General features: G+C 48.6%; 1 long non-coding RNA gene across 1 annotated transcript; it reads right to left on the bottom strand.

Annotated features, from left to right (window-relative positions):
• Positions 1-2538: 2538 nt before the first annotated feature.
• LOC149360172 (uncharacterized) lies at positions 2539-3817 on the bottom strand. The gene is made up of 2 exons (XR_016288311.1): positions 3760-3817; positions 2539-2720 (listed from the first exon to the last, which is right to left on the bottom strand). It is a non-coding gene; the product is annotated as an uncharacterized LOC149360172 (long non-coding RNA).
• Positions 3818-9838: the final 6021 nt, after the last annotated feature.

Genomic DNA, 9838 nt, shown 5'->3' with positions numbered 1-9838 from the left:
GTAGATACTGTGCAATTCTTTAGATATTTTATAACACAAATGTTAAAACATGCCGCGGCTGCCTAGGACCCATGAGGATCGAAGAATTCATTTAACTCGAGTATGTTTAGCGTAAATTAGTAACGTTTATTTACCGTATCACAGCTTGAGAATGTCTCCAACAACTCTTTTACAGCCAGCCAACTTAGAAAATTGCAGACGAAGCATTGGTGTTAAAGAGTTTGCTTTTCTTAATTTACCAGGGCCACCATGGAACAAATTAAAATCGCTTTTTGAACCCGGTACTCGTCGAGCAAGTTGGCTTGGTTCAGTTGTACTAGTTTCGTGCGCGTGTTTGTGAAGAAAACGGATTCCTACCCACCGAGCGAAGAAACAGCTATGCATATTTCAAATTATCTAAAGACGCGGATTCGATCTCGGCCGCGGAGGTGGAATTTCTTTGGAGGAGAAATTCTAGAGGCCCGTGTACTGTGCGATGTCAGTGCACGTAAAAGAACCCCAGGTAATCGAAATTTCCGGAGCCCTCCACTACGGCGTCTCCATAGCCTTAGTCGCTTTGGGACGTTAAACCCCATAAACCGAACCAAACCTAAAGAAATTCCAAGGCGGTGTTAGAAATATATCGAACCATGCTCTAGCCTCATAATCCTACCTTGAAATCATACTTGCTACCGCAATGGCGCCTCATTGAGCTGACCAAGGACAGTCCTATTTTCTAGCTCTTTTTTTTTTCAAAATGCATCCCACACAATGCACTTAACATTATTCGGTCTATACTGCTCGAGATGAGGTTACGCGCCACCCTTGTCGCCTCCGCCCCAAAAAAAGTTGGTTTTCGAACAAAGGAAATGGCTCAGTAATTGTCTCAAATCTCGATGGACACCCGAACCGCGTCGTAGGAGAAGGGAGGAAGGTGGGGGTGTAAGAAGAAAGAGAGAAGTAGGTGCCATGGTTGCTAAATTACGTTTTGGAAACCATGTCATCATTTCTGCAGCTATTCTTAGGATGGGCCACGACAGCTTTTGTAACAGAGCCTTTTTTATTTTATTTTTCAGTGTAACGCAGTGCACACTAACACACACATGCACACAAGCACGCATGGCGTATAGACGCATGCAAACTTCAGCACCAATGTAGTCGTTGCTTCAACGATTCCTTTTCTCATATCAGCGCGGCGACGCTATATATCACTCCAGGCATTTTCGCTTCACCGGGTCGTTCGGAAGCGTCGCGCGACGGATTTTTCCGTCAGCGCGGGACGTCCTGCCCCCTTGAGCGCTCCGCGCGATCAATTCAGCCTGATCCCTCTTAAAGTATATATATAGTTTCCCGTAGCGTTAGAGACTTACACTGTTGGTGCTCAAAAACGCCGCTTGAAATGCCTTAGCGGCCGAACTTCCGAGCATTACTTTGGGCGTGTTTTGTCATCGCATTTCTCACATATTTTTTTTTCCTCAGTTGCCGTTTTCAGATAGCCTTCTACAAGAGTACGTAGTCGCCGAGAAGGAGGCGAAGAAATTGGGCGTTGGTGAGGGTAGCTGGATGAAGGCGTTTAAATCGATCTCTGCTTCGTCCGGCCATCGTGGCTTATCGTTCGTGGCAAGCCCTATAGCTTCTCTTACTTGATCGTGTCAGGGAACGAGCTGGCTGAACATATGCACTCCTTCGGCCGCTGCGCGGACCTACTTGGAGGAAGGCGCCGCGGATGGCGACGATGCCTTCCGAGGGATCGATCACTTTTTTGTTTACTTTTCGCGTCTTTACGTGCAGTTCCTGCTCCGCCTTTGTCCGTTACTGCTGGCGCGTATATATCTAACTTCTGCGCGGAAACGCGAAGCATTTCTGAGAGGTTACAAATGATTGGTGATGCCTATTTTATTCTCCTTATTTTTCTGAGAACTAAAGGACACAGAGGTAGAAACATAAATCATCCGGATATTGGTCTGGAAACACCCAGGAGTGTAAAGACGATTCAAAAGCGAAAAAACTTAAGCCCATGTGGGTGGTGGTGGTGGTGAAAACATTTATTAAAAAGGGACAGGAGGTATGTTTGGAGCAGCCCTTAAGGGACTGATCCTTACAAGCACTAGGTGGAGAGCCCTAGTATGGGACCCCAGTGGCGGTGGCCGCCGCCCGGGCGCGCCCGACTAAGGCTTGTTGTGCCTGTAAGTCGTGGCAGCCGAGCAGGGTCGCCTCCCAGTCCTCCCGGGTTGGGTTGGGGATGGGGGAAATAGCCGGGTTGGAGGGGCAGGCCCACACCATGTGCTAGGTGTCACTACTACTACTACTACTTGTGGCTACGGGGGATGGGGGGGGGGGGGGGGGGTACGCTTGCATTCTGCCACCCTTTTGAACGGGGGCACTGCTTGGAGCGGGATGGGGATGTGGGGATGGGGGGGGGGGGGGGGGGGGATTCGCAGGTAGCGCGCGCGCAGTGTTCGTCACTTGGACGGGCTCCTCGGGCGTGTGGTCCAGCTCGCACCGGGGAGGGCTCCGATGCACCGGGACTGGTGCACGGGGGCTGGGGTCCGGGAGGGGGATACAGCTGAGCAGCTGGCGAGGAGTTTCGGCTTAGAGCCGAGTGTCCAGGCCTGTTTCCTGAAGGAACTCCAGGAGTAGTATGAAGGCAGAGAGGGGGCTGCGGGCAGGGTGGAGCAGGTCCTGGGATGAGGTGGCGGGGAGGCCCAGGGCACGGTAGCCTTGGACCATGGTGGTGCGTGCTGCGTCCAGGGTTGGACATGTGCATAGGTGTCAGAAGACATTGCACTACAGTGCGGGCAGCTGCCGTTAAAGGAGGGGTCAAAATGTTTTAGTGCTGCCGGGCACAGAAATGTATTGGTGAGAAGGCGCAGAAGGAGCCGCTCATCCGCCTTCTTCAGGCCTTTACATGGGCGAGGGTAAAGGGTATGACTGTCTTGATAATAGGTTGTAATATCTTTGAAGGTATAGATCGGATTAGGATCGGGTTCCTGATCGGGTGGGGAGGTGAAAACAGCCCATGTGGAAACATGACTTACATGCCTGGAGCGTGTCCGATACATTTTCAAAAAAGGACGCAGAGAGGTTTTTAGTCCAATGGTTATAACGAACTGCATATGTGCATTTAATTTCGCGCTTATGTGAAACACAGCTATATAATGTTAAAGCAGTCCACGAAAAAGCTTATCTTGCAAGTGCGCCACCGCAGAGTGCTACGTAGAAGTTTTTACCACTCATCAGTTAACTGTAATGCTACTTCATTGCAAAGACGATACACGATCCTCTGTTTCAAGCTGTTCGCACGACTTGTGCAGCTGCTGATGATGAATCCCGACGGCAGCAGATTCTAGGCACTTTCGTATCAATTTTCTTTGCTTTTTTATGGGAAGGCTACGACAGCGCTTCGTCACAAATAAGAAATTCACAGGGTATTCTCCCGGGTGTTCTCTATTACTGGCTGGCATTCGGCGATTCGGATAATCTCTTGCTTAATTAGGGATCTGCGAGATAAAATGTGGCTCACCCGCATTCCGCTTCAGTGGGGCCTATATACCCAAAGAAAATCGCAAGGAAATTTTTCTGTTTATGCTTGTTCATTTGTTTGGGAGAAAAAGTAACTCAATATTTATTTTATATAGGTGGTAATCTAAAAGACAGTAAAAAAATCTCTGCTGCTCCCGTAACCGAGAGTAGAGTAAGCATCAAATGTTTACGGGCATAACACATTGGTTGTAGACGGTACTAGTCAAAACCTTGAAATGGGTCTAGTGTTCAACTCACCACACCACACCACACATTCTGTGCACTGGTCCATGTGGACGCAATCGTTTCCTGTGAGTCTCTGGGGAATTTCTTCCGCCCTACCTCGTCAGCTGTATCCGGTTTCTGTTTGCCTTTCATCTTTGCAATCGTTGTGTTGTCGGCAGGGGCGAGCAGTGTTCTGCTGTGGCGTATCACTCGCAAAGCGATCGCTTTCAGCAAGACACTTCCTACCTCTCCTCTCATCAGGCTCCATTGCTCGGCTTAAGCAGCTGTGACGGTGGCGGCACTGAAATGCAGGACGATGCAGAAGCGTACGCGGACACGACGAGACGCAGGCCTGACAAGAATGTATATGCAGCGCGTTCGAAACTGTCTAAAGTGCGTAGAGGCGCAAGCGTTTTCCACACCACTTTGCCTATGGGACACTGCTGACGTCACCACTGGATTACGTCACACATAATTGTGACGAAGTAATGACAAATTACTAATTAGTGACTAGTTATTGATCAATGACTAAATACTAATTAACTGCTAATTAATGACGCTTAAGCTTCGCCTTTAGGACTGGAACGCGACAGCGTGTTGTAGCGCTGCCAAGCAGTCCACGGAACGCCGCCGCCGCGGTGGCTCAGCGGTTATGGTGCTCGGCTGCTGACCCAAAAGACGCGGGTTCGATCCCGGCCGCGGCGGCTAGAATTTCTTTGGAGGAGAAATTTTAGAGGCCCGTGTACTGTGCGATGTCAGTGCACGTTAAAGAACCCCAGGTGGTCGAAATTTCCGGAGCCCTCCACTACGGCGTCTCTCATAGCCTTAGTCGCTTTGGGACGTTAAACCCCATAAACCAACCAATCACCCGTTCGGCGCGATGCCTTGTCCTTTGAACGCGACACTTTTTGAGGAAAGGAAATTACACAGTAATTCTCTGTCATCTCGGTGGACACCCGAACTGCACCGTACAGAAAGGGAGGAACGCCACCACTCGTTCGGCGCGATGGCTTGGCCTTTGAACGCAAGGCTTTTTGAGGAAAACAAATGGCGCAGTAATTCTCTCTCATCTCGGTGGACACCCGAACCGCACCGTAAAGGAAGGGAGGAACGCCATCACCAGTTCGGCGCGAAGCTACCAGCGCTTGTATGCCGGTCCTATAGGAGGGCTTAGAGAGTCTCGTTAATTCTCGTTAAATCTCGTACGGTTCCCGAATGCTCTCGTTTCAGCTCCCGGATGTGTGGAATTCAGTGCCCAGATGAGTGGAATTCAGTGCCCGGATGTTGGCTCTCGGTCTCGGCGGGACTCACCACACTGTTGACAACGGGAGCTAAAAGCATTTCATGCTTAAAATGGGAGCCGGACTCTGCCAACATTAGTGTTGTCCGCTGGCTTCTACATTACCAGGCATAAAATGGTACTGGCAGGGCCATGTCGACTGAACCTCTGTGCAGCGACATTTCCTGCTGTCGAGCTCCCATATTTTAGTTCGCAAAAGCTAGTTCGCAAAATATACATCGTGTCCAGTGCCATGAACAAACGTTGAAATCATTATCTTTTTCTTGCTCATTCTTTGCTTTATTCGTTTATCTCCTTTTTCTTTTCCAGTTGGTCACGCAGTTTATTATCAGGCCAGGAACATACTCGCCGCCGCATCAATTGCTTTCGTCGTACTACTTGTGTGAGCTTTTCCTTACACTTCTCATTCACTCTTATAAGCCACATTCACTTACCTAATCTGTGAAAGCGCTTAATAGGAGGTATTTCAGCCAAAAAAAAAAAAGTTCGAGAACATTGTACAGGAAAGAATGTTTGCTCAACCAACCAAAGTGTATTATGAACAGGAAACTTTGGTACAACTCTTAAAAAATGAAATCCGGTTGCGTCCCGTCGTAACAGCGCCAGTCTTGTCCCTTGTGCTGCTACATCTTCAAGAACAAAGTGGAAGTCTGCCTTAACTGTCGCAAAACGGGACACCGAGAGGACGTTTACCCGTCTCCCAAGCTCTCCAAGTGTCCTCACTGCGGAGCTCGCGACCCTGACGAGGCCCATGACTGCACCCCCACTTGTGTAGTTTGTTCTGGTCCTCACCAGACCGGTTCCTCCAAGTGTAAACGCCGCTACAAAATGCCTGCTGCCGTACTGAGACGCCAGCTACAAGCTGACTCAGACAGTGCCTCCATCCCGGACTCGTCGTCAAGGGTCTAAAAACGTCTCGGCCAAAATGGATTCTAACCGCTCCTCCTCCTCTTACCGGCGCTCCAGCCGGAATCGCTCCCGGTACCTCCCACCCCTGGACTCCAAGTCGTCTCTTCACCGAGAGCCCTCCACGAAAAACCAGGTGAGCTGGGCAGCTGCGGCTTCTCACTCTCAGCAATCTCAGTCTCGTGATTCAGAGCTGCAAGCCCTGCACGACGAGATAACAGCTCTTAAAGCTATCAATCATAGACTCCAACAAGAAAACGCTTCTTTAAAGCGTCCACCCTTTGCACCTGATCCACCACCTCAAACAAATGCCACTCTACCACTTTAACCTGTTCCTACCATCTCACCTCAGGCGCCTCCATCTACTCCCCCGCAACCCAAACATACTACCTCTAGTCCTCCCTCGAAGCGGAAAGCTTCCTCCCGCTCAGAACGCTACGTTAACTTTGCCGACCTCGAGGAATTTGAGGCTCGCCTAGAGGAAAAATTTAGAGGCTAAAATTGATTCTAAACTCGAAGCGAAATTTGCTGAGTTCTCCCAACAAATCCAACAGCAAATGCTCCAGTTCCAACAACAAATGCAGCAGCAAAACCAACAACAACTTAACACCCTCATGCAACAGATCCAAACACGCTTCACAGGCCTTGAAGCTAGGGGAGACGCAACAGCCGCCCTCCGCACGACGCGCGTTAAACCATACGGTCGCTTGCCGCACGCTCCCACCCCCAAACCCATCTTAGCTTCACCCACACTTCACCATGGCGCCCCGCCACCTACTTAATGTGTGGCAATGGAACTGCAGGGGGTTTCGCCGCAAGCGAGGCAACCTGCAGCAGTATGTCCAAAGTTCCGACATCCCCCCTGATATCATCGCCCTTCAGGAAACTCATGGCCCAGTGAAACTACCTGGCTATAAACCATCATCATCATCATCAGCCTGACTACACCCACTGCAGGGCAAAGGCCTCTCCCATGTCTCTCCAATTAACCCTGTCCTTTGTCAGTTGCCGCCACTGTATCCCCGCAAACTTCTTAATCTCATCCGCCCACCTAACTTTCTGCCGTCCCCTGCTACGTTTGCTTTCTCTTGGAATCCACTCCGTTACCCTTAAGGACCAGCGGTTATCTTGCCTTCGCATTACATGCCCTGCCCAAGCCCACTTCTTCCTCTTGATTTCAACTAAGATGTCATTGACCCGCGTTTGATCCCTCACCCACTCCGCCCGCTTTCGATCTCTTAACGTTACACCTATCGTTTTCCTTTCCATAGCTCGCTGCGTTGTTCTTAACTTAAGCTGAACCCTCTTTGTTAGCCTCCACGTTTCTGCCCCATAGGTGAGTACCGGTAGGATACAGCTGTTGTATACTTTTCTCTTCAGGGATATTGGTAAGCTACCATTCATGATCTGAGAGAACCTGCCATATGCGCTCCACCCCATTCTTATTCTTCTAGTTATTTCCCTCTCATGATCCGGATCTGCGCTCACTACCTGCCCTAAGTAGACATATTCTCTTACTACTTCCAGTACCTCGCTACCAATGGCGAACTGCTGTTCCCTTGCTAGGCTGTTGAACATTACTTTGGTTTTCTTCATGTTAATTCTTAGCCCCACCGTTCTGCTCTGCCTGTCTAACTGATTGATCATGCTTTGCAGTTCTTGTCCTGAGTGGCTTAGCAAGGCAATGTCATCAGCGAATCGCGAATTACTCAGGTATTCTCCATTAAGTCTTATACCCAACTGTTCCCATTCCAGTCCCCGGAATACCTCCTGTAAGCAGGCAGTGAAGAGCATTGGCGAGATCGTGTCTCCCTGCCTGACATCTTTCCGTATTGGAATTTTATTGCTGACTCTATGGAGAACTATAGTAGCTGTGCAATCGTTATAAATATCTTCCAATATTTTCACATAGCACTCTTCTACACCCTGATTCCGCAATGCCTGCATGACAGCTGAGGTTTCCACTGAGTCAAATGCTTTCTCGTAATCAATGAAGGCTATATATAGGGGTTGGTTATATTCTGCGCATTTCTCTATCACCTGATTGATAGTGTGAATGTGATCTATTGTCGAGTATCCTTTACGAAAGCCTGCCTGATCATTTGGTTGACTAAAGTCCAAGGTTGTCCTGACTCTATTAGCGATTATCTTAGTAAATACCTTGTAGGCAACGGACAATAAGCTGATTGGTCTGTAATTCTTCAAGTCCTTGACGTCTCCTTTCTTATGAATTAAGATAATGTTAGCGTTCTTCCAAGCTTCAGGTATTCTCGAGGTCACAAGGCATTGCGTATACAGGGTGGCTAGTTTTTGTAGCACAATCTCTCCTCCGTCCTTCAACAAATCTGCTGTTACTTGATCCTCACCAGCTGCTTTCCCTCTTTGCATTGCTCCTAAGGCTTTCTTTACTTCCTCCTTCGTTACTGGCAGGATGTCCCATTGCTGTGCTCGACTGCCTCCCTCAGTAACTTGATGATTAGATTCGCTACTGTATAGATTTTTGTAGAACTCTTCGGCTAATTCAACGATCTTATCCATATTGCTGATGACATTGCCCTGTTTGTCTTTTAGCGCATACATCTGGTTTTTACCTGTGCCTAGTTTTCTCCTCACTGATTTTAGGCTACCTCCGTTCCTTAGAGCATGCTCGATTTTCTCCATGTTAAACTTTCTTATGTCGGCTACCTTGCGCTTATTTATTGACTTCGATAGCTCTGCTAGTTCTATCCTGTCTGTGGAGTTAGACGTCCTCATGCTTTCACGTTTCTTAATCAGATCTTTAGTCTCCTGAGATAGCTTGCTGGTATCCTGTCGAACAATCCTACCACCTACTTCTGCGGCGCACTCTGTAATGATAGCTGTAAGATTATCATTCATTGTTTCAACACTGCGGTCATCTTCTTCAGTTAAAGCGGAAAACCTGTTTTGCAGCGACATTCTGAATTCCTCTACCTTCCCTCTTAATGCTAACTCGTTAATAGCCTTTCTCTTCACCAGTTTCCTCCGTTCCCTCTTCAAATCTAAGCTAACACGAGACCTTACCATTCTGTGGTCGCTACAACGGAGCTTACCGAGGACTTCCACATCCTCTACGATGCCAGGGTGTGCACACAGTATGAAGTCTATTTCATTTTTAGTCTCACCATTGGGGCTCTTCCACGTCCACTTCCTGTTTGCTCGTTTGCGGAAGAAGGTATTCATAATTCGTAAATTATTTCTATCTGCGAACTCTACTAATAACTCTCCCCTACTGTTCCTAGAACCTATGCCATAGTCGCCTACCGCCTTGTCTCCAGCCTGCTTTTTACCTACTTTTGCATTAAAGTCGCCCATCAGTACAGTGTACTGTGATTTTACTTTGTTCATTGCCGATTCCACATCCTCATAGAAGCTTTCAACTATCTGGTCATCATGGCTTGATGTAGGCGCATAGGCCTGCACCACCTTCAGCTTGTACCTCTTATTAAGCCTAATTACGATAGCTGCCACTCTCTCGTTAATACTGTAAAACTCCTCGATGTTGCCAGCTATATCCTGATTAATGAGGAATCCCACACCTAGTTCTCGCCTATCTGCTAATCCACGATAGCACAGTACATGCCCGCCCCTTAGTACTATAAACCATACTCCCCCCTAGATGTCACCACTCCCGACACCGCTATTTTGGTTCAACGCAATCTGACGGCCGTCCAACACTCTTAAGACGACGTTGGCGTAGACTGCGTCTTGCTCGAACTCCTCCCTCGTAAAAGGGGCGACCAAAGCCTCTTCATTCTTAACCTTTATAGCGCTCCAAAAGACAGAAGACGCGACTTCACCACCCTTCTTTCCCGGGTCAACAGGCTCGCGCACCATTCCGGTCTCCTCATTGTAGGAGATTTCAATGCCCACCACCCCGCTTGGGGT

This window comes from Amblyomma mixtum, chromosome 2 (genome assembly GCF_055824585.1).
Source record: "Amblyomma mixtum isolate Tamu chromosome 2, ASM5582458v1, whole genome shotgun sequence".
NCBI classification, from domain to species: domain Eukaryota; kingdom Metazoa; phylum Arthropoda; class Arachnida; order Ixodida; family Ixodidae; genus Amblyomma; species Amblyomma mixtum.
This window is presented reverse-complemented; position numbering and strand designations above follow the sequence as displayed.